Source organism: Scyliorhinus torazame, chromosome 9 (genome assembly GCF_047496885.1).
Source record: "Scyliorhinus torazame isolate Kashiwa2021f chromosome 9, sScyTor2.1, whole genome shotgun sequence".
Lineage (NCBI taxonomy): Eukaryota > Metazoa > Chordata > Chondrichthyes > Carcharhiniformes > Scyliorhinidae > Scyliorhinus > Scyliorhinus torazame.
Genome location: NC_092715.1, coordinates 94,025,987 through 94,050,790, shown reverse-complemented (window position 1 = coordinate 94,050,790; position 24,804 = coordinate 94,025,987). Strand labels below are relative to the sequence as shown.

Sequence of the window (24,804 nt, the reverse complement as noted above, 5' to 3'; positions counted from 1 at the left end):
CACTTGAGGCCAGGAGGAAGCATGGGGCATTGGATTGGACCTGGTGAGTGTTTGGGGATCGTGCCAGGGGCCAAGTTGGCCAAGAATGGGGAGGCAGTGCCATAGTGGTATTGTCGCTGGAGTAGTATTCCAGAGACCCAGTGTAATGCTCTGGGGACCCGTGTTTGAATCCCGCCATGGCGGATGGTGGAATTTGAATTCAATAGGGTAGCTCGGTGGCGCAGTGGGTTAGCCCTGCTGCCTCATGGCGCCGAGGTCCCAGTTTCGATCCCGGCTCTGGGTCACTGTCCGTGTGGAGTTTGCATATTCTCCCCGTGTTTGCGTGGGTTTCGCCTCCACAACCCATAGATGTGCAAGGTAGGTGGATTGGCCATGCTAAATTGCCCCTTAATTGAAAAAATGAATTGGGTACTCTAAATCTATTTTTTTAAAAATTTGAATTCAATTAAATCTGGAGTTTAGTCTAATGATGACCATGAAACCATTGTCGATTTTTGGAAAAATCCATTTGGTTCACAAATGTCCTTCAGGGATGGAAATCTGTTGGCCTTACCTGGTCTGGCCTACATGTGACTCCAGGTCCACAGCAATGTGGTTGATTCTTAAATGCCCTTAGGGTGGCCCACCCATCAACACCCACATCCCGTGAATGAAGAAAAAACAAAATTGGCAGGGCGAACGAGGGGGGAGGGGTTTGAGAGGCCAATGGGGTGAGAGCAATCTTGGGGAAGGGTTCTGATGGGGTCCTGGGACCCATTAAGGAGGAACACCCCTTCCTGCCACCAGTTTGCACGGGTAAAACTGCCAGGCTGGTTGCTTGGCATGGGCCTTTTCTGCCGCTAGATAAATCCTGGTGATGGCAGGATGAGGCCTTCAACAGGGAATTACCCAATGTAACAGCCTCCCGTAATTCCCGTAACAGCCTCCCCGAACAGGCGCTGGAATGTGGCGACTAGGGGCTTTTCACAGTAACTTAATTGAAGCCTACTTGTGACAATAAGCGATTTTCATTCATTTCATTTCATGCCACACACCACAAGTATAATTGTGGTGGAGGCATGACCAGGCCGTATGTCAGCATGCAGATCGCCCACAAGATTTAATGAACACCCCCATCTTCAAACCTGGCAATGAGGAGTGTAAAGTTCAACTCCTGGTTTATTACCAAATCTCAATGTGATTGGTTAAGGAGATATACATTTGCATTTCCCATCCATGTATGTCTCAGATGCCCTATAGAGAGTTCCACACTGTTTTAATATACTTGCAGCAATTTTTCATGCAAAAGCCCAAAGAAATCTACCAGGCAAGAGCAAGCCTAACTATTGGCAGATACCTGTTACTGTAAATTAAGACCCATCAAGTACTGGATGAAATCTTACTTTAAAATGAGGTTATCTAAATTCTTAAGCTTATGAAATTGACTGAATGCTATTGTTTCTTCTTTAATTCAGTAATAGTTTCATGTTAGAGCGTAAAGAGTTACTACATGAGGATTGATGGGAGTCCTCATTTTTAGCGTTATTTAATTTTCCCATATTCCAATCTATGATTTGTACCCCTGGATGCTTCCACTTCCCATTGGCCTGTGCATGCCTTGTTTCCTGAATGTTTCTTGGAGATGGTAAAGAAATCACTTCAATTATTAATCCCACTCATGTGATTATTTTGATTTCGGTAGCATCAGTTTAAATAGACAGGGGTACTTCTGACTTTAGTAATGAGTCCCAACTTTAGAGAATTTGTTTCCTGTTAAAATAGGCTAACTAGCCTAATAGATGTTGAAGAGCAAATTGTAGAGTGAGCCAGGCCATAGCAGTCCTCATTGAAATACTAATTCAGTCAAGAGCAGCATTGGCAGAATCCTGACAGAAAATGAGCTATTTTCTCAGTTGAGAAAGAGTCAGAAAGCATAGAAATAAGAAAAACTGTGATGAATCTGGGGCGCAAAATATAAACTACTGATCGCTGTTAAATTGGCATCGAGTATCTCCACCTTTTCATTTTTTCAAGTAATTACTGAATTATGTATGATTTTGAACAGTATCTACTATCCAATTTTAAATGTTGCTGTGGAGGATACAGTTTACCTTTTCTTGTCAGAGAAAAGTCCAAAGATGTGCAGGTTAGGTGGATTGGCCACGATAAATTGCCCTTGAAATGAAATGAAATGAAAATCGCTTATTGTCACAAGTAGGCTTCAAATGAAGTTACTGTGAAAGCATCTAGTCACCACATTCCGTCGCCTGTTCGGGGAGGCTGGTACAGGAATTGAACCGTGCTGCTGGCCTGCCTTGGTCTGCTTTCAAAGCCAGCTCTTTAGCCCTGTGCTACATCAGCCCCAGTGGTGTCCAGGGATGTGCAGGTTAGGTTACTGCTTGCACAAAGGTAGAGTGTGCCTAGGTAGGGTGCACTTTCAGAGGATCAGTGCAGACTCGATGGGCCGAATGGCCTCTTCTGCATTGTAGGGACTCTATCATTCTATGAAATCCACATTTCAGTCCCTTCTTTTCTGATCTCTGTTATTTAAGACTTACATAAGAACTGTTCAAAATATAAATGCAGGAAGATAAGAATCAAATGCACGATCAGTGCAGGCATTCTGGTCTGAGGTAGAGTTTGTACAAGGGCAGATTAAAAATGATTGCACGAGAAATTAGTCTCACCACATGAACGCAGAAGTGTTCCACAAGAAATAATTTTGACTCATTTTTCAATTAAGTAATTAACCAGTTTAAAATGAATGAGCGAATACTTCTGTTAAGCAGAAGATAATAACATTTCAAATAAATATGTTCAACACCCGTGCGGTAATATCAGAAAAGGCAATTCCTAGCTTAATATCCTGAGGGTGGCAGCTCATGACAACAATTAGACATTATAATTATTTGATTGTTCATAAATGGTTAGATTAAGCTTTAAGACCATGAAAACCACAATATCAGTTTCTTTGCGGGAACTACCTTCACTAACCAACTTGTTTTTCCTTACCGTAAATTGTAATCTCTGCGATATATTAAAAGTCTTTTAACACATGCATTGAAATGAAATCTAAAGGAGGGGCACAACTAATGTGCAATAGTGGAGGTCCTTTTGTTTTTTTACTAGGTTTCTATATCCATTATGTCTCATATATTATTTTGCTGATTTTCTCAGCAGTTTCATTTTGGGAAGAATATGAAATTGTTTTCACAATAGCCCATCATTTCAGTACTCATAACATATCCTCAACTGTGCAAAGGAACTTTCAAAGGAACTCAAACTTCTGTCTATAAATGACCTTACTGACCCATTTGCGAGAGATGGATGGCTCTGGGCTTTACAGGGGGAAAGAATTGGAATCTATGAATCCCCCAATGTTCGGCATAATAAATGGTATGTTGTACTTGCAAAACGTTTTTTTTATTGAGCAGAACATACACTCATCCATATTATCTCACATCTGGCACACAAAGGATAACTAATAACTAACAAAGCACAGATGGCCTTTCTGCTGGAGTAATCTGGAGTCATTTGTTATACCGGGAATTTAGAAATATATCAATCCCTAAATCTATAAAACCTGAACTACTCCACTTTCAAGCTTATTCTAATTAGTCATTCAACCACTCAGAATTTAGGAATTCTTTGAGGCTGCAGCTAATCCAGTCCAGTCTTTGCAGTTCCAGCTCAATTAAAGGGTAATGTTATGGCATTCAGGAGTTTTTGAGCAGCCTCTGGAATGGCCTCCTGTGAAAAACTGAAACTGAAAAGGATCCTCAATTTCCCATACATGAGTGGATGGGAAAATGTCATAATTCCAAATTTCCTCATAAAAATTAGCACAACGATATTGGGCTGGATTCTGCATTTCAGCAGCTAAGTGCCGGCTCGAATGAAGAATTTGCGGGCGTTTTATGACCCAAATTGGTGCCCACCCCTCACTGAATCCTGGACTGGTGAGGGGCTAGCAGTGGCACTGGGTGAAACTCCTGGCTCCCGCGCTGAAAAGGGCCGGAGAATGGCCGGGTCCCTGGCTGTGAATGCGCACGATGACAAGCCTTGTCAAAGGCCCCCCCCCCCCCCCCCCCCCCCCCCCCCCCCCGGCCAGCGGCACGGATCCCGGCCGAGTGTGGCGGCGCTGGACACAGCCCACAGCTGCCATGCCAGGTTCCCAACAATTGAGACTACACATGTCCACGCGGTCGGGAACTCGGCCCATCGGGAGCAAGGTCTGCCGGTGACGCACCAACAACGTTGCACCGGTGTGCGGTGCATGACGCAATGACGCCATTTTGGAGTGGGTGGAGCATGGCTGACCAGCGTCAAACAGGCTCCAGCCCCGATTTGGGCGTCGGAGTGGTTTCTTCGCCCGATCGCCGATTACGATATCGGCGTCGGACAACGGAGAATCCTGCCCATTGTTATTCACGTGGATGGTGGTGGAAATTAGCATGCAGCCCAACAGGCAACATGATGATGCAGTGGTTAGCACTGCTGCCAATGGCACTGAGGACCCAAGTTCGGTCCCGGCCCCGGGTCACTGTCTCTGTGGAGTTTGCATGTTCTCCCCATGTCTGCATGGGTTTCACCCCCACAACCCATAGATCTGCAGGTTAGGTGGATTGGCCACACAAAATTGTCCCTCAATTGAAAAAAAATAATTGGCTACTCTGAAAAAAAAAAGAAATTAGGATGCAGCCCAATTAAACTGAACATCCAGTTCTTTGACTATCTATCAAATTAGGACTATCTATCTAGTTCGGATTTTAGGACAGGCAAGTAATTTGCCTGTGGATCGTGTCCCTGCCTTTGAGCCAGAAGTTCTTGGTTCGAGACCTGCCCCAGGACTAGATGGTCAAGGAAGGTGCATTCATAATGCTGACACAGGTTGAGTTATCAACCTGCAAATCTTTGCAACAGGCGAATGGCCGGTGATAAGTGCGGGAGAGACTCTTGGTCAGCCACGTTTGATCAATCAAGTTGTAAGCCAATAGCGATTTGTCATGGGAATTAATAGTGATGGAATCAGACAAAAGTCTGGCTAGGTGCACCATTAGGTGTGGGAAGAGAATTGGAATGTAAGTTGTACACAAATAGGTCAGGTATATTATGATGCTGTGCATACCATTCCAAAGCTAGAGGCACTTGGAGGTCAAGAAGCATAAAAGGTAGGTTAAGGAAAAGAGGCAAGCTTCTGCCAAATTCTAAGAGCTTGCTAAAAGCCTGGAGGTGTATACAAATTACAGGGGTGCAATTAAAAAGGAAATTAGGAAAGCAAAGAAAAGACATGAAAACATACTGGCAAGTAAAATATCAAGGAGATGTTAAAGCTGTTGTGTTGCACCAATTCTGTTTCTCTATGTGTCCTAAAAAATGCAGCCAATGTGTCTCCAATGATGACTTTTCTTTCTGCCCATGTCCTGAATTCGAGAGAGCTTTCCTTGGTGTCCTTTTTTCCACATTTACAATTTGCCGCTTCCCAATATTAACCAGGGTTTTTGATGAGTTAAGATCACTAGAAACCCTTAAAAGATATTGGATGGGTCTGAATTCCAGGATTCTAAGACCATTCCCATTTTTCAGGAGCGTCTTTTAAGGGAGTGGGCTGACTTGGGGCAAAACTCCCACACAAACTGTCTCAGGAAGACACAGAGGGCTGGATTCTTCAAAGCGCCACGGTGAAATCGTGTTTGGCGCACGGGCGGAGAGTCGCCGTTATCGACCGGATCGCGACTGGCGCCGCTCCGACGATTCTCCGGGCCCCTGAGAATCACTCGTCCGTCAATCACGCAGGGGGGCCATTGGCAGAGGCCCTCCCAGCGATTCTCCGATCCCGACCGGCCGAGTTCCCGACGGTGTAGTTCTAACCACATATGGCCGGTCGGGACTCTCGCGCGGCGGCTGCAGACTCAATCCGTGGCTGCCCTGGTGGGGGGGCGGGGGGGGGGGGATCCTGCACCGGGGAGCGCCTTACGGGCGGACGGGGCAGCGATCGGGCCGGTCCGAGGAGGGGCGTGGGGCCGACCATGGGAACCTTCTTTCTTGGTGATGGTCCGCGGTCAGAGTCCGCCATGGCGCTCGCGCGGCCGTTGGAGGCTGCCGCCGTGTGCATGCGCGGACTCGGAACTGGAAGTGCAGGGACCCGTATCTGCAGCCAAAGCTGCGTGAAGCTCCCCGGGTCCCTGCTAGCCCCTTGCAGGTAAGTGAATAGCTCTTTATATTTTTCGGGAATCTGGGGAGTGAAACACCAGCGTTTTTACACCGGCAAGGGGACATAGCCCCATTTTTGGAGAATCCAGCCCAGAGAGTACACATCTACAAAATTAGGTACGATCTGATGGCGGCTGGATTGTCCGTCTCGCCATCTGTCCAATGGGGTTTCCCACTGTCGGCAGCCCCACACCATCGGGAAATCCCTAGGCATGGATGCACTGCTGGCACGACGGAGAATCCCGACAGCGGTGAATCCAACCCGTGTGCTTTAAACTTAACAAAGAGCAATTATGAAGTCATGAAAGCACAGCCAGCAAAAGAGAACTGGCAAATGAGATAAAGTGATAGGTTTATAGAGATGCAGTGGCAGACATGTATAGGGATGTTTCAGAATACACAGAATAGATACATTCCAATAAGTAAGAAGCATCCCAAGGGGAAGACCCATCATCTCTGATTAACTAAAAATGTTAAAAACAGTATCAAACTTAAAGAAAACACATACAATTGTGCAAAGACGGGTGACAGGAAATTGGATAGAATACAAAAAACAGCAAAGAATGACAAAAAGGTTAATAAGGAGAGAAAAGTTATAGTGCGAGAGAAAGCTAGCTAGAAATGTAACGATGGATAGTAAGAGTTTCTATAGATATTTACATAAGAAAAGAGTTAAGAAAGTGAACATTGGTCCTATGCAATAGAGAGTGTATCTGGGGAATTGATAATGGAAAGTGGGGAGATGACAGAAGAATTGAACAGGTATTTTGCATCAGTCTTCACTTTAGAAGATACAAGTAATTTCCAGAAATAGCTGTAAATCATGGAAACGGAAGGGAGAGAGCAGCTCAGAAAAATTACAATTACAGCGAAGTGGTATTGAGAAAATTGTTGGGTCTTGAAGCTGACAAACCCCTGGGACCAAATGGACTTCTTCCTAAGGTCTTAAAAAAATGGCTAGTGCGAGTTTTTTTTTCAGAAAATATTTTATTCAAGGCATTTTCACATATACACAGAAAAAATCAGAAGAACAGAACAGATCAATGAACAACCACTGCCCCTGACGCCAACCTCCCACCATATCTCACCTTCCCCATTTTAACCCCCTCACCCCATCACCTCGGCCCCCATTGCTGACCCCTCAATCCTGCTTAAAAAAATCGACAAACGGCTTCCACCTCCGGGTGAACCCCCGCTGCTAATCCCCTCAGAGCGAACTTAACCTTCTCCAGCCTCAGCATTTCTGCCAGGTCGCTCCTCGCCCCCCCCCCCCCCCCCCCCCCCCCCCCCGCCACCCCCCCCCACCACCCCCGAGCAAAATCAATGTCCGGGCTTCAGGAAGGCAAAGGCCAAAACATCAGCATCTTTTACCCCCTGGACTCCCGGGTCTTTCGACACCCCATCAATCCCACCTCTGGACTTGGAACCAGCTCCACATCCAGCACCTCGGACATCACGTCCACAAAGCCCTGCCAGAAACCCCTCAGCCTTGGACACACCCAAAACATGTGAATGTGATTCACGGACCCCCTGCGCACCGACCACAGCTATCCTCAACTCCGCAAAAAACCTACTCATCCTTACCACCATCATATGAGCCCTATACACCATTTTAAACCGGGTGAAGCTTAAGCTCGCATGTGACGAGGATGCATTCACCCTCCGCAAGGCCTCCGCCCATGTATCGATCCCCACCTCCGTTCCCAACTCCTCCTCCCATTAGCGCTTAATGTCCCACATCAGGGCTCCCTCCCACTCTATCAATTCCTTATAAATATCCAACACCTTCCCCTCCCCATCTCGTCCCTCGACAGCACCTTGTCCTGTATCCCCACAGGGCAGCAGCCCATGAATTGACGGCACCTAGTCCTTACGATGTCCCGAACCTGCAGGTACCTAAAGCCATTCTCCCTGGACAACTCGTACACTTCCTCCAGCCCTGCAAATTTGCCCAAATAAACAAGTTACCAAAGCGCTCAATCCCCGCCTGCTGCCGTCCCCTGAACCTCGTACCAGCCCGGCTGGTGCAAACCTTTGGTTATCACAGATTGGCGTCCACACCCTTAGGGCTGGCACCACCACTGTGCTCACGGAATACATGGCTGGCAAGAACAGTAAAGGCGCCAACAACAAAGCCCTCAAACACATATCATTACACGATGCCACCGCCATCAGCCCCCACACCAACCCCTCCCCCACGGCCCATTTCCTCATCATAGCAATGTTTACCACCCAATAATAGTTCATCATGTTAGGCAGTGCCAGCTCCCACCCCTTCCCTCACCCACATTCCAAGAAAGCCCGCCACACCCGAGGGGTCTTCCCCACCCACACAAACCTGGAGATCAGCCATTGACTTTCCTAAAAAACGATTTGGGAACAAAGATTGGGAGGTTCTGGAATACAAACAAAAACCTCGGCAGCACTGTCATTTTCACTGTCTGCACCTATCAAAGAACAAAGAACAAAGAAAAGTACAGCACAGGAACAGGCCTTATGGCCCGCCAAGCCTGCACCGACCATGCTGCCCGTCTAAACTAAAATCTTCGACACTTCCGGGGTCCGTATCCCTCTATTCCCATCCTTCTCATGTATTTGTCAAGACATGAATTTGTCAATACATGAATTTGTCATCCTGCCAGCATCAGAGGTGAACATCCAAAGTCTGCCTTTATCTGCTCCACCAGCTGAGTCTAGTTCATTTTATACAACTGCACCCAACTCCGCACAACATTCAAACTCTCCACAACTGACGGACAGTGGCAGCCATGTGCACCATCTAAAAGATGCGCTGCAGTAACTCGCCAAGGACAAGAGCAGCAGATACCTAGGAATCCCACCACCTGGAGGTTCTCCGCCAAGTCATTCATCACCCTGACTTGGAAATATATCGCCACTTCTTCACTGTTGCTGGGGCAACATCTGGAACCCCCTTCCTAACAGCACAGTGGGTGTATCAACACCTCAAGGACAGCAGCGGTTCAAGAAGGCAACTCACCACCACCTTCTGAAGGGCAACGAGGGATGGGCAATAAATGCCGGCCTAACCAGCGACTCCCACATCCCGTAAATGAATTTTTAAAAAATGCGAGTCCCTACAATGGTAATCATGAAACAGTCATTGATTGTTATTATAAACCATCTGGTTCATTAATGTCCTTTAGGAAAGGTAATCTGTCAACCTTACCCAATTTGGTTTACATGAGTCTCTAACCGTATAGCAATATAGTTGACTCTTAACTGCCCTCTGAAATGGCCTTGCAAGCAATGCAGTTCAAAGGCAGTTAGGGGTGGGAAACAAATTCAGACCTTGCCAGCAATGCACACATCCCATGAAAGAATGTTTTTAAAAGATAAATGTAAATAGCATGATTACAAATTTTGTAGATAATACAAAAATTGATCATGTATTTAAAATTGAGGAAGGAAATTGTAGACCCCAGGGGCGGGATTCTCCTTTCCGGGGACTAAGTCCCCATGGCGGCGGGAGAACCGGCGCGAACCACTCTGGCATTAACAGCCCCCGAAAGTGCAGAATTCTCTGCACTTCTGGGGGCTAGGTGGATGCCGAAGGGCCAGCGTGGTCTTGCACATGCGCGGAACCGCCGGCGTGGTTCCGCGCATGCGCAGACCAGCCGGCGTATTCTGGCACATGAGCAGGGGGTTGTCTTCTCCGCGCCAACCATGGTGGAGCCCTACAGTGGCCCGCGCGGAAGGAAGGAGTGCCCCCACGGCACAGGCCCGCCCGCTGATCGGTGGGCCCTGATCGTGGGCCATACCACCGTGCCCCCCCCCCCCCCCGAGGTCAGATCCCCCCGAGGTCCGCCCGAGCCAACTTACCGGCCGGGTCCTGCCGTGTGGGACCATGTCTAACCCATGCTGGCGGGACTGGCCAGAAACGGACGGCTGCTCGGCCCATCGGGGCCCGGAGAATTGTCGGGGGGGCCGCTGCCAAATGGCCCCCCACCGGCGTGGCATGAACTCCACCCCCCCCCCGTCTGAAAACTGGCGCCAGAGAATACGACAGCCGGCGTTGGGGCAGGATTCGCGCCGTCCCCCTGCAGATTCTCCGACCCGGCGGGGGGTCGGAAAAATCCCACTGCAGCAAGATATCTATGGACTGGACAGATGGGCAGAAAAGTAGCAAATTGGAATTCAGTCCAGGGATGTGTGAGGTAATGCATTTGGGATTGGAAAAGCAAAAAGAACAAAATAATATACTTTAAATAGTATACTGTAAAAATGGAGGAGAGTGGAGTTGTAGGCCGGGATTCTCCGACCACGCGTCGGGTACCTGTAGGGCTCCGCCATATTGCCCGGGGGCCGGCGCAGAGATGGGAACCCACGCGCATGCGCGAACTCGCGCCGACCGACCGCCTGCTGGAGCCCGGAGAATTGCCGGCGCCAACCTAACCACCTAGGAAGAGGTGAATACCTGACAATCGAGGAGTGTTGACGCTGGAGTGGTTCGAGCCGCTTTTCACGCCTGCATCAGAAATTGGCCGCGGGATTGGAGAATCCCGGCCGTAGTATGTCTGCACAGGTCATTGAAGGTAGCATGACAGATCAATAAGATGGTTAAAAAGGCAAAAGCAAATTATTGCGAATGCTGGAATCTGAACCAAAAACAGAAAATATTGGGCAATCTCAGCAGGTCTGACAACATCTGTGGAGAGAGAAGGGAGCTAACGTTTCGAGTCTGGATGACTCTTTGTCAAAGCTAGAGAGAACTGGAAATAGGGTCAGATTTATACTGTTGGCGGGGGGGGGGGGGGGGAGAGTGGAGCAGTAGGGCTGGACAGGGGGTCAACGATTGGTGGAAATTGACAAAGATATCATGAACAGAAAGACAAAGGAAAGTAAATGGAGGTGACTAAGTCGAAAAAGGGTGCTGACAGTGGCACATTAAGAGCTCAGAATGCGTTAATGGCAGAACAAAGTTAAGCAATGTGTCAAAGAACAACCTGGAACAGGGAGCAGATGGCTCAAGTGCAGTGGGGTGGAGGGGGTGTTGTGTTATGCTGCTTTGGATAACACAGGTTGTTACTTAATGCAGTCTTAACTAAAGGATGCTCCTGACTCTGAAATGAGTTCAACGTGTTTATTGAACTATTAGCACAGTTCTCAAATGAGTTCGACTCTCTGCTAATCTAACTGTAGTAACTCAGTCTAACTGTACCAGCTTGCTCTAAGCCACGTGCTGGGTGTGATGCTGCTGATCAACCCTGTCTAACTCTCTAGATGTCTGTCTGTGTTAAGAGACAGGGTGTGAGTGCCTCATCCCTTTTATAGGGGTAATGTCATGCCCCCTTTTGGTGATGCCACCTCTGAGTGTTCTGACTGCCCATTGGTTGTGTCCTATTCTGAGTGTTCATTGGTTGCATGTTTGCATATCATGACAGGGGAGGGGAGGCAATGGTGAGGGAAAAACGAATCAATGCAAGAAATGAAAATAAATTGATAGAAATAAAAATGGGGTAAAGGTGGAGGATCTATTTTTCTTACCAGCTAGGTCAATAATCAGGGCATAGATTCAAGTTAATTGGAAGCAGGATTAAAGGGAGGTTGAGTGGTTTTTACACTCAGAGACTCTGGAAGCCAGTGCCCGAAAGATGACAGAAGCAGAAACATTCATTGCATTTGAAAAATACTTGGATGTAAGGGTGTTAAGTAGGATTTTAAAAAATTAAAATAGGGTGATTTCTGGAAAAACAACCAATGCAGCCTCCAGGCATAGCAGAAACTAGTGAACAATATTTAAATGCCCTTGAGCTTGGGATTTGACATTGGGCCAGGTATGCAGCCTTGTTGTGGGTGGAAGTTTCACTCCTCCTCAATCCTACATCAAAGAGATTCCCATGGACTTTCTGCGTGAGGAGCATCAGTTACAGCAATCTGGTTTGCACAGTATGATTGGAGCTACATTGTTAATTTTATGAAATTTAAATTGAATCAGCAAATGTAAGCAATTATGCAATTGCATGGTTGTAGCATGAAATGATACTTTAACCTGTGTGATACACCAAACCATACAGCTATGAATGCAGAACTTGTTCCTTTTTTGTTAAGAGAATCACCTGGTAGCATGTGAAACCAGTGTACAGGATATGTTATTCACTGTTACAATCTCTATGTCTTGTTATTGCTTACATTCGCAATTGACAGGAAGGGTACATTCAGAATGATAAGGACTCCTCATGTGTAGGGGGTCATAGATTCAAGCTAAGTGGCAGAAAGATTAGAGGGGACATGAAGGAAAATGTTTTTAGGTAGAGGGTGGTGGGTGTCTGGAGTTCGTTGCTCGAGTTGTTGGTGGAGGCAGAGACCCTCAACTCTTTTAAACGGTGCCTTGACCTACACCTTAAGTGCTGTAAACTGCAGGACTATGGGCTATGTGCAGGAAAATGAGATTAGAAAGTACACCTGGGTGTCTTTAGGTCAGCATGGACAAGATCGGCTGACTGGCCTCCTTCTGTGCTGTATCTTTTCTGTGGTTCTAAGTAAACTGAAAAAATATTTGCCATTGAAACTCCAAATTGCCATCAGTCTCCCCAATGTAGTTCGTCATAGATTCCGAGAGCAGAATCTCCCCAGAAATGCACAGTGTTGGTTCAGGTGAACAAATCGATGTGAAATTCGCAGACTTCATAGCCAGCTTTTCTTGCCATGTTGAAGAACACTGTGCATTTTAAAAGGGAATGCGAGATTCATACTGTCAGCTGAAGGGGTGGGGCTAAAGATACCATCAAGGCCAGGAATCTCAAGATCAGGGCGCCTTCATAACTCTGACTTAAATAAAAGGCCCCTTTCTTCCCCCTGCCTGAAAATCAGGACCTCCAGCAAGCATCGGGGAACCCCCTCCCACCACAGTGCCAACATCGGGTCCACCCCTTGCAGGCATCAGCGCACTCCCCTCTCCACCCCCTCTCACAGGCATCGAGGTTCTCCCTGTGCCCACCTCGCATGCATCGGCCCACGCCCCCCTCCACCCCCACCACACATAAGGGAACAACCCCCCCCCCCCCCCATGGAACTCCCCAGGTTGGCACTGCCAGGCCATGTCCCTCATTACCTGGGAGATATAATTACCACCACACCTCCATGCCTCCAGCATGGTCGTCACAACTGTTTTTTTGTTTTTGTAAACCATTAATGATTCCCGCCGGCATGACCTCATGCCGACCAGGTGGAAGAATAAGGCGTGGTCGGACGTTATGGTGTCAAGACTGGTAAGTACATGGGAATTTATTAAAATGTATGGAAATCAGGTTCACACCCTTTCCCGGCGTAAAACTTTTAAAAAAAAATATTTTTATTGGCTTTTCTCATATTTAGAAACAGTTGTTACTTTTATACAATTAATTTTTCTTGCCCGCGCTGATTTGCTTTATTTTACAGAGAGGTTTGTTTTGGCCTTCATTTGACTAACTACGTACATTTTGCTGCCCTCTGGATCAGTCTATGATATCCCCCCCCACAATTGGTTTCAGCACCCTTCCTCTTCCCTTGTGGTTTCCCAATCCCCCCCCCCCCCCCCCCCCCCCACCCCCCGGGTTGCCCAGTCCTTTGGTTCTTCATCTTTATGTTGTTTTTTCCCCTGGCTTATTCCTTGTTGCTGGCCTCAAACAGGTTTTGGAAAAGGCCGCCGAACTGCCCCCAAGTATCCAGGAAGCCTTCCTCTGACCCTCGGATGCCGTACTTAATCTTCTCCAGGTGGAGAAATTCCGAGAGGTCAGCGAGCCAGTCTGCAGCTGTGGGTGGTGCTGCCGATCGCCAGCCGAGCAGGATTCTCCGGCGTGCGATTAGGGAAGCGAAAGCAAGGGCCTTGGCCCCTTTCTCCATGTGTAGCTCTGGCTGCTCCGATACCCCGAAGATTGCCACTACTGGGCATGGCTTCACCCTCACTCCCACAACCTTGGACATTGCCTCAGAGAAGGTTGTCCAGAACCCAGCAAGCTTGGGGCAAGCCCAAAACATGTGGGTGTGGTTGGCCGGGCCCTTCTGGCACCACTCACATTTGTCCTCCACCTCCGGGAAGAATCTGCTCATTCGGGTTCTAGTCAGGTGCGCTCTGTGCACCTCTTTGAGCTGCATTAGGCTTAGCCTTGCGCAGGAGGAGGTGGAGCTCACCCTGCTCAGTGCTTTGCTCCAGAGTCCCCATCCTACCTCTGTCCCCAGTTCGTCCTCCCATTTTTGGCTGGTCCCGTCCAGTGGTGTTCGGGCTCTGTCCAGTAGCTGTCCGTATATTTTCCCACATAGCCCCCGCTTCTCGCTGCTTGTGCCTATCAGGTCTTCTAGTAGTGTGCTTTCTGGGGCCCTGGGGTACCCTACTGTCTCTTTGCGGAGGAAGTGCTTTATTTGGAGGTGTCTCAATTCCTGCCCTCTTGCTAGTTTCCACTTCCTCGTCAGTTCATCCAGTGTCGCCAGTCTGCGCCATACGTAGAAGTCCTCGACCATCAGTGTGCCCCCGTTTCGCCTCCATATTTTGAAGCTGGTATCTAGCATGGCTGGGGGGAATCTGTGATTGCCGCAGATGGGGGCCATAAGGGACATTTTGGTTATCCCGAAGTGCTGTCTCAACTGGGTCCGCGTTTTCAGTGTGGCCGCTACCACTGGGCTCGTTGTGTACCTTGTTGAGGAGGATGGGAGTGCTGCTGTGGCTAGGGCCCAAAGGGTTGTTCCTTTACAGGATGCCTCCTCCATTTGTACCCAATCTGTGTCGGGTTCTTGTACCCATCCCCTCACTTTTTCTGCCATTGCTGCCCAGTGGTGGTATTATAGGTTCGGTAGAGCCAGGCTCCCTCTGCCTTTCCCTATTTGCAGTGTCGGCTTGGGAATTCTCAGGTTCTTGTCCCCCCACACAAACGCCATGATTAGACTGTCTACGTTTTGGAAAAAGGCCTTGGGGATGAAGATCGGAATGGATCTAAACAGGAAGAGGAACCTTGGCAGTATGTTCATCTTGATCATCTGCACTCTGCCCGCCAGAGAGAGTGGGAATGAGCCCCACCGTTGAAGGTCTTTTCATACTTCCTCCACCAGGCTGGTCAGGTTCCACTTGTGGATCTGTGTCCAGTCTCTGGCTATTTGGATCCCCAGGTAACGGAATCTGTTCTGGGCCATTTTGAATGGGAGCCTCTTCAGCTCTGTCCCTCCCCCTTTTGGTTTCACTGGGAATGTCTCGCTTTTGCCCAGGTTAAGTTTAAGCTCGAGAAGGTTGCAAACTCTTTCAGCATTTGCAGTATTGCCTTTAGTCCCTCCTGTGGCTTTGAGACATAGAGGAGCAGGCCATCTGCATAGAGTGAGACTCTGTGCTCTCTGTCTCCTCTCCGATTCCCTTCCAGCTTTTTGCGTTCCGCAGGGCTATTGCCAGGGGTTCGATCGCTAGCCCGAACAAGAGTGGGGACAGGGGGAAACCCTGTCTTGTTCCTCTCTGTAGCTGGAAGTATTCAGAGCTGGTGGTGTTAGTTCAGACACTCGCTTTGGGAGCGTTGTATAGGAGTCTCACCCAGGTGAATCCCGCTCCTAGCCCAAACCGTTCCAGTACCTCGAGGAGGTAGCTCCATCCGACTCTGTCAAAGGCCTTTTCTGCGTCCAGGGAGGTGATCACCTCTGGTGTTCTCTCCCCCGGGGGGGGGGGGGTCTTTATCTTTTTGGGTATCAGTGATATTGTGGCATGCGCTAGCATGGGGGGCAGGGTGCCCTCTGCCAGTGAGTACGCGAACATGTCCCTTAGGTGTGGGGCCAGGACTGGTGCAAATTCTTTGTAGAAGTCCGCCGGGAACCCGTCGGGTCCCGGTGCCTTCCCCGCCTGCATGGAGCTGATGCTCTCCATGATTTCTCCCAGGTCTATTGCTTTCAGCTCCCCCGCCTGTCTTCCCCCACCACTGGTAGTTCCAGTCTGTCGAGGAACTGTTTCATTCCCGTATCCACGTTGAGGGGCTTGGAGGTGTACAGTCCCCGCTAGAAGGTCTCAAATGCCCGACTCACCTCCATTGGCTCTGTTACCAGTCTGCCTTTGCTATCCTTAACCTGCGCTATTTCCCTCGTGGCTGCCTGCTTTCTCAGCTGGTGAGCCAATAGGCGGCCAGCATTGTCTCCATGTTCGTAGAAGGTCCCCCGTGTCTGGCGGAGTTGGTACACTGCTTTCCTAGTGGATGGCAGGTTGAAGTCCATTTGCAGCTTTTTTCTCTCCGCCAGCAGCCCTACGGTCGGGGCCTCGGAGTATTTTCTGTCGACTTCCAGGATGGAGTCCACCAGTTGTTGCCTGGCCACCCTCTCTTCCCTATCTCTGCTTGCCTTGTAGGCTATGATCTCTCCTCTGATCACGGCCTTCAGTGCCTCCCAAAACGTGGAGGGTGAGACCTTCCTGTTTTAGTTGCTACTAACGTAATCGCCTTTGGCCTGCGATATTTTTCAGCAGAAAGCCTTGTCGGCCAGAAGGTCCATGTCCAGCCTCCATGTGGGGCGCTGGGCCCATCCTGTCTCCAACCTCACATCCATATAGTGTGGAGCGTGGTCGGAGATAACGAGCGCGGAGTACTCCGTTCCCGTGATCCCTGGAGGCACCGGTTTCCCCACTGCAAAGAAGTCGATACGGGTGTATACCTTGTGCACCTGTGAATAGAACGAGATCTCCTTTTCTCCCGGTTGCAGGAACCTCCATGTGTCCACTGCCCCCAACTGTTCAATGAAGGCCCCTAGCTCCCTAGCCATGCCAGACGTTTTCCCCGTTCTGGTGTTTGATCGGTCGGTCAGTGGGTCCAGCACGCAGTTAAAGTCGCCCCCCATAATCAGTCGGTGTGTGTCAAGGTCGGGGATTTCCGCCCTGGTTTTCTTTATGAATTCTGAGTCGTCCCAGTTGGGAGCGTACACATTTACCAGTACGACAGGTGCCCCTTCCAGGACACCGCTGACCATGACGTACCTTCCCCCTGGGTCTGTAACTGTCCCTAGCCCTCGTCCCGTAGCATGAGTGGTGCGTCTGTCCCACCCAGCCCTTCCTTACCAGCAGTCGGTCCTTCTCCCTCAGGTGCTTCTCTTGTCGGTAGATTATGTCTGCTTATGGCTTCTTAGGTGGATCTTTTCACTGGGCCATTGAGCCCCCTTACATTCCAGGTAGCAATCCTGGTGGGGGGTTTCTGACCCTCTGGTCCTGTGGGATCACCCATACTTACCTGGTGGACGCGCCCCTGCACTCCGGGGTTTCCCTTTGCTCGGAGGCCATCCAAAATGGCCAGGGTCCTCGCTCTCACCATGGGGTTTCCCTTTGCCCAGGGGGCACCCAATGCGGCCACCAGCTGTGTGTACGCCACACGGGTGCGCCCCTGCGCTTTGGGGTCTCCCTCTGCCCTGATGCGGGGTCTCCCTCTCGAGTGGCTGTTTGCGGCGCCCTCTTGGTTCCTCACCCTGATCCATGCCCGCCGAGCCCTCTGTCTGTACTGCTTCACGACCTCACCCTTCTTTTTGCTTCTCTTTTGTTCTGCGTTATCCCCCAGACTCCTCTCCCCACCTTAGCCCCTGTACCTTTGTCCCCCCCCCCCCTCTGCATTCTCCCCCCCCTTCTGCCACCCCTCCCCTCCTTGTGCCAGGTGCTCCCCCTCCCTGAGAGGTGCGCCGCGGCCCTCCTTCCTTCCTGCCCTTCTGTGCTGGCCCTCCTCACTAGTACAGTGGCCCTCCTCCCAGTATTCGTCCAGTTCTGGTCCTCTTTAACCTTTCTCCTACTGGCCCTTGTCTTACCCTCCTGTTTGCTTTCCTCACAATTATTTCCCTCACTCCACTCCCCCCCATTGCATTAAGAGAGGAGACAAGCTCTGAGACAAGACAGCACAGTCCCGCGCAAGGCATAACACACATGTGCACAGTTCATGAGTCCATTGTCATTGTTTGCGGTCTGTCCTCCGCACTCTGTTCTGGTTTTTGTCATGATATACATCAGCATATCATGGTGCAATCACACACACTGACGGAAATACAGTAGGACCAACCAGCATACACAACATCGCAGCCAATCAGCCAATCACCAGTGAGAGCTCACGTACTCTAAAGACAGGGGACACCAGAATTCCCGCTCATTCTAGCAGCAGCCAGCTCAGAGCACAGAGCTCACAGCCTGCATCACAGACATTCACCATGTGCTGAGTGCCTCACCTACATAGTGATAGGACAGGGTCCACAGATAAGCTGGTAATGCATGTACCCAAGATTACAGTATGTTATTACAGTTGAGTTGTGAATAAAATAGAGTTACACCATCTCCAGCCGTGTTGACCTGTTTGTAGACCAGAACACCCAACATGACATGGTTCCAGGAGTGGACGCATACTAGCCCCTGTGAGACCTACCTGCAACCTTTCAGCAATCCGCCATCCTGCAGCATGGAGAACATCAACCCGCCGCCGCTACGCATTGCTGGCAATCTCGGGGTGAATTGGAAGCTTTTTAAACAGCGCTTCCAGCTCTTCCTAGAGGCCACAGACAGGGAGAATGCATCGGACACCAGGATGATAGCCCTTCTTCTCTCCACGGCAGGGCACATGCCATCCACATCTTTAACTCCCTGACATTCGCGGACGGCGAGGACAAAACCAAATACAAGACGATGCTCCTAAAATTTGATGAACATTTCAGCATCGAAGTTAACGAAAGCTTCGAAAGGTACCTGTTCCCGCGGCGCCTGCAGGGTAAGGACGAGCCTTTCCAGCCTTATTTAACGCACCTCCGCATCCTCGCGCAGTCCTCACTATGGGCCCACCTCTGACTCCATGATACGCGACCAGATAGTTTTCGGGGTCATGTCGGACACCCTGCGCCAGCAGCTCCTTAAAATCAAGCAACTCACCCTAGCGACGGCCATCGAGGCCTGCGTCCTGCATGAGAACGCCACCAGCTGGTATTCACACATCCAGGCGGCTGAAACAGCGCGGCAGGGGCCCCACGAGGCGGAGCGGGTCCAGACGATCGAGTACCTCCCGGCCCGCGGTCTGGAGGAGGGCGGCCGTTTTGCGCGCTTTCCGAGGCCTCCCGCGCTTGTACGCGCCAAAAGAGGGAACGTTGACGCAGAGGAACGCGATGCTCAAGACCGAACCGCGCATGCACGGTGGCGCAATGAACGCACTGATGTCATGACGTGCGGCGACTGTGGCTCCGCCCATTTAAAGCGGTAATGTCCGGCCAAAGCGCGACAATGCCTACGCTGTGGCAGACTTGGCCACTATGCTGCCTGCTGTCGAGCACCTCAGCCTGCCAACTCGTACCCGTTTAACCAGCCTCGCAGAAACGTTCGGGCAATTCAAGCCACGTTCACCGAATCCGATCCCAACATCACACAGATCAGTGACACTGAGGACAGGGAGCCTTTCTGCATTGCTGTCATCAACAAGAACAAGCTGTCCCGGGGCGAACGCACCAGCCGCTGTCGGTGCACAGCATTGATCCGGACGACGAGTGGTGCGCCACCCTGACGGTCAACCAATCCCAGATCACATTCCACCTGGACACGGGTGCTTCTGCAAATCTCCTCGTATGGTCAGCACTTCAAATCCTGAGGGTCAAGCCAGCAATTCTTCCATCCATCTGACAACTGGTCGACTATAATGGCAACGTCATCCCCGCCACGGGGCCGTGCCAACTCTAAGTGACGCACAACTCGCGTAAAGCCATCCTACCCTTCGAGATCGTGGGCTCTTCAAAAGACTCTCTGCTAGGCGCACAGGCGTCCAAACTCCTCTACCTCGTTCAGCGAGTACACTCTCTCGCTCCAGAAGACACGTCTGACTTCCAAGATGTGGAATTCAGGGCACAACTAAACTCAATCCTCTCTCACAACCAGGATGCTTTCGAGGGCATGGGTACACTGCCCTACACATACAAAATCCTGCTCAAACAGGATGCCACCCCGGTAGTTCATGCACCTCGCAGAGTCCCAGCACCCCTCAAGGACCGCCTCAAGCAGCAGCTGCAGGACCTTCAGGACCAAGGAGTGCTTTCCCGGGTGATGGAGCCAAGTGCATGGGTCAGCTCCATGGTGTACATCAAGAAGCCTTCCGGGAGCTCCGGATCTGTATTGACCCGAAAGACTAAAATCGCAATATAATGAGGGAACATTACCCTATACCCAAACGTGAGGAGATCACGTGCGAGATGGCTCGGGCAAAAATATTCACCAAGCTTGATGCCTCAAAGGGCTTCTGGCAGATTCAATTGGATCAGTCCAGCAGGAAGCTGTTTACCTTCAACACTCAATTTGGCAGATACTGCTACAATAGGATGCCATTTGGAATCATATCGGCCTCTGAAGTTTTCCATCGCAGCATGGAACAGATGATGGAGGGCATCGAAGGTGTGCGCGTCTATGTGGACAATTTCATTATTTGGTCTACCACACCGCAGGAGCATATCAGTCGCTTCCAACGCGTCTTTCAACGGATGCGGGACCAGGGCTTGCGCCTCAACAGAGCCAAATGTTCTTTTTGCCAAACCGAGCTGAAGTTCCTGGGGGACCACGTCTCCCAGTTGGAGGTGCGGCCGGATGCCGACAAGGTGGCAGCCATCAGGGCTATGCAGAAGCCGACAGACAAGAAGGCGGTGCTACGCTTCCTAGGAATGGTCAACTTCCTGGGAAAATTCATCCCTAACGTCGCTTCCCACACCACAGCTCTCCGGCACCTTGTCAGGAAGACAACTGAATTCCAGTGGCTTCCCATCCACCAACATGAATGGGAAGAGCTCAAGGTCAAGCTCACCACCGCCCCGGTACTGGCGTTCGTCAATCCTGCAAGAGAGACGAAGATCTCGACTGACGCCAGCCAATCCGGCATTGGGGTGGTCCTCCTGCAACGAGATGACGTCTCATCATGGGCCCCTGTCGCCTATGCGTCACATGCCATGACCCCCACAGAGCAGCGCTCTGCGCAAATTGAGAAGGAGTGCCTAGGCCTGTTGACTGGCGTTGACAAGTTCCACGACTATGTGTATGGCCTTCCCCAGTTCACTGTGGAGACCGACCATCGGCTGCTGGTTGGCATCATCCAAAAGGACCTTAATGACATGACCCCTCGTCTCCAGCGCATTCTGCTCAAACTCCAGAGGTACAACTTCCAACTTGTATACACCCCGGGTAAGGACCTGATCATAGCAGACGCTCTGTCCAGGGCAGTCGACACTCCGTCCGACCCAGAGGGGTTCATTGGCCAAGTCGACGCACATGTAGCCTTCACTTCTGCCAATCTGCCGGCCACTGACGAATGCCTTGCCCACATTCGCCGTGAGACTGCGGCTGACTGGCTTCTGCAACGTGTGATGCGCCACATGACGGACGGGTGGGTCAAGGGACTATGCCCACAGTTTTACAACATTCGGGATGACTTGGCAGTCGTAGATGGTGCCCTCCTGAAGCTGGACCGCATCGTGATCCCACTCAGCATGCACCGGCTTGTCTTAGAACAGCTGCACGAAGGCCATCTCGGCGTTGAGAAGTGCCGTCGGAGGGCCCGAGAGGCTGTATACTGGCCGGGAATAAATGAGGACATTGCCAACACTGTGCTCAATTGCCCCACCTGTCAGCGGTTCCAGCCGGCACAACCAAGTGAGACCCTTCAGCCCCATGAGTTGGTCACGTCCCCCTGGTCGAAGGTGGGCGTGGACCTGTTCCATGCGCTCGGCAGGGACTACATCATCATCATCGACTACTTTTCCAGCTATCCTGAGGTCATACGCCTGCACGACACCACGTCATCGGCTGTTATCCGGGCCTGTAAGGAGACCTTTGCTCGCAATGGCATTCCGCTCACCGTGATGTCAGACAATGGCCCCTGCTTCGCGAGTCAGGAATGGTCTTCCTTCGCTAGTGCATACAACTTTGCACACGTGACGTCCAGTCCCTACACCCTCAGTCAAATGGCAAAGCAGAGAAGGGCGTCCACATTGTAAAAAGGGTCCTCTGCAAGGCTTCTGATGCAGGATCTGACTTCTGCCCGCCTTGCTGGCCTATCGCTTGGCCCCACTGTCCACGGGCCTATCGCCGTCCCAACTGCTTATGGGTCGCACCCTCAGGACCACTGTGCCGTCCATTCACGTCCCAGACCTCGACCATGCTCCGGTACTTCGGCGGATGCAACAAGAGCGTGAGCAACACAAGGCGGCTCATGATGCTCGGGCGACTGGTCTTCCTGACCTGGTGCCTGGAGATCATGTCCGCAAACATCTTCCGGAGGGTGGCTGGTCGGCAACCGCTGAGGTTCTTAGACAGGTGGCTCCCCGCTCGTTTCTGGTTCGTTTGCCTGATGGCTCCATTCGCCGCTGCAATCGGCGTGCCCTTCATCTGGTTCCACGCTCGCTACGAAATTCTGCACCAGTGCCACGCCCTCCTTTTGTCCCTGACATGGACTTTGTTGAGCTTCCGGATACCCTGCCTCCTCCTCACTCAACCGTGGCCCGGCCCATTCCTCAGCCGGTGGATCCTGAACCACCTTTGAGGCGGTCAACCCGAATTTGTCGCCCACCCCAAAGACTTGATTTATACACCTTGCACTATTGGACTCACTGACTTGTTCTGCCGTACTGTTTAAGAATTTTTCATCGTTTGTTAATAGCATTTGTTTCGTTCTTGGTGTAAGATAGTTTTCCTCTACACCTGGCACCTTCCCGTGTATATAGCATAGCCACATGTACATATTGATGTAAATAATGCACACACATGGTCAGACACACTCACTACACTTTATTTATTCTCATGCAGGCACATATTCTTTGCGAAAAGGGGGGATGTCATGATATACATCAGCATATTATGGTGCAATCACACACACTGACACACTGATGGACATACAGTAGGACCAACCAGCATACACAACATCGCAGCCAATCAACCGTGAGAGCACACGCACTATAAAGACAGGGGACACCAGAGTTCCTGCTCACTCTAGCAGCAGCCAGCTCAGAGCACAGAGCTCACAGTCTGCCTCTCAGACATTCACCATGTGCTGAGTGCCTCACCTACATAGTGATAGGACAGGGTCCACAGATAGGCTAGTAATGCACGTACCCAAGCTTACAGTATGTTATTACAGTTGAGTTGTTAATAAAATAGAGTTACACCATCTCCAGCCGTGTTGACCTGTTTGTAGACCAGAACACCCAACATGACAGTTTTCCCTTCCTTTTCCGTCCCCATGCCTTTCATTGCGGTTGCGTGTGCTCCTCCCCCAGCTTGTTCGCTCTAACAAACTCCTCAGCCGCCGCTGCGTTGTGAAAATACAGCTCTTTCCCCTCAAATGTTACCCAGAGTTTGGCCGGGAATAACATCCCAAATTTTACCTTGCTTTTGTGCAGTGCTGATTTTGCCTTGTTGATTCAGCCCTTTTTTGGCCAGGTCCGTCCCAATGTCCTGATACACCCTTATTCCCACGTGCTCTGTTCCGTTTGCCGGGCCCACTTTAGGATTCTCTCCCAGTCTTGGAAGCGGTGCAGCTTCGCAATAATTGCTCTGAGCTAGTCCCCGGCTTTGGGCTTGGGTCGGAGCGACCTGTGCGCGCTGTCTATTTCTGGTGGGTTTGGGAATACCTCCTTTCCCACTAGCTTGCCCATCATTTGGGTGATGTATCCTGTTGGGTTCCCAGCGTAAACCTGATCGCATCACCGGCAGGGAAGATCTCGCTGGCTTAAATCCCATTTTGCTCCTCTTGCATGATTCAGCGGCCATAATGGGATTTTCATCCACTCCCAGTGCGGCCACTAGATTGCGGTCACAGAATCATAGGGTTTTACAGCACAGAAAGAGGCCCTTTGGCCCATCATGTCTGCACTGACCATCAAGTGCCTACCTATTCTAATCCCATTTTCCAGCATTTATATGCTGTGGCGTTTCAAATGCTCACCTAAATGCTCTTCATTTTTGTAAAGGTCCTGCCTCTACCACCCTTTCATGATGGAACCCTTTCTGAGACTCGGAATGAATATATTTTGTTTTATCTCAGAGGTCCACTTTATTCATTATTTTGTTCTTTAATTTGAGAAGTGGTGATGTTCATGCGCTGACTCCAAGCAAAAATCTGGATCCTTCATCACCCAGCTTTAAAGTAAGCAACGCTGATCAAAATACTTACCTATATATACAATGTAATTATTGCAAGTAAATAAAATAGCCTTGGTTCCACATTAACTGCTTTGAATATTTACTGCTACTCCATGTGTAAAGTGAATATTTAAGTGACCACTCACAAAAAGCATAGTCTAGGGTAATAGATATATAAAATGAAACTTAATGAATTGCTCAAATATTTATGTTTTATTTCCATACAGAATTTTTTGTTTTGCCATGATAATTGAATGAATCCAAATGTTTCAAAAACCCTATACTGCAATTTGTCTTTAATGATACATAGAATTGTAAATATTGTTTACCGTAGTATTACTGTTTCAGATAAGATGAGTAATTACTGCTAATAAAACAATTTCTATGAATGGTCAAATTACATCAAGATTGAATGATTCAGTGAACAAATGGAATAATATTCTTCCTGGGAACATTGGTAATTATATCCCATCATTAACTTTTGTAAATAATGTCAGAATATCAAAGGAATGAAATCAGATAACATGGGTCTACACTCC

The 24,804-nt window shown here is 49.8% G+C and overlaps 1 protein-coding gene and 1 long non-coding RNA gene across 2 annotated transcripts in view; one reads left to right on the top strand and one right to left on the bottom strand.

The window, feature by feature from the left end:
• Positions 1-24,804, bottom strand: part of LOC140430115 (uncharacterized) — an 820,575-nt gene that overhangs the window by 306,177 nt on the left and 489,594 nt on the right. The window lies entirely within an intron of this gene.
• LOC140430008 (uncharacterized) overlaps positions 23,676-24,804 on the top strand; it is a 28,667-nt gene continuing 27,538 nt past the window's right edge. The window contains exon 1 of the long non-coding RNA XR_011949270.1: positions 23,676-24,269. This is a non-coding gene — a long non-coding RNA (uncharacterized lncRNA). The remainder of the gene's footprint in view (positions 24,270-24,804) is intronic.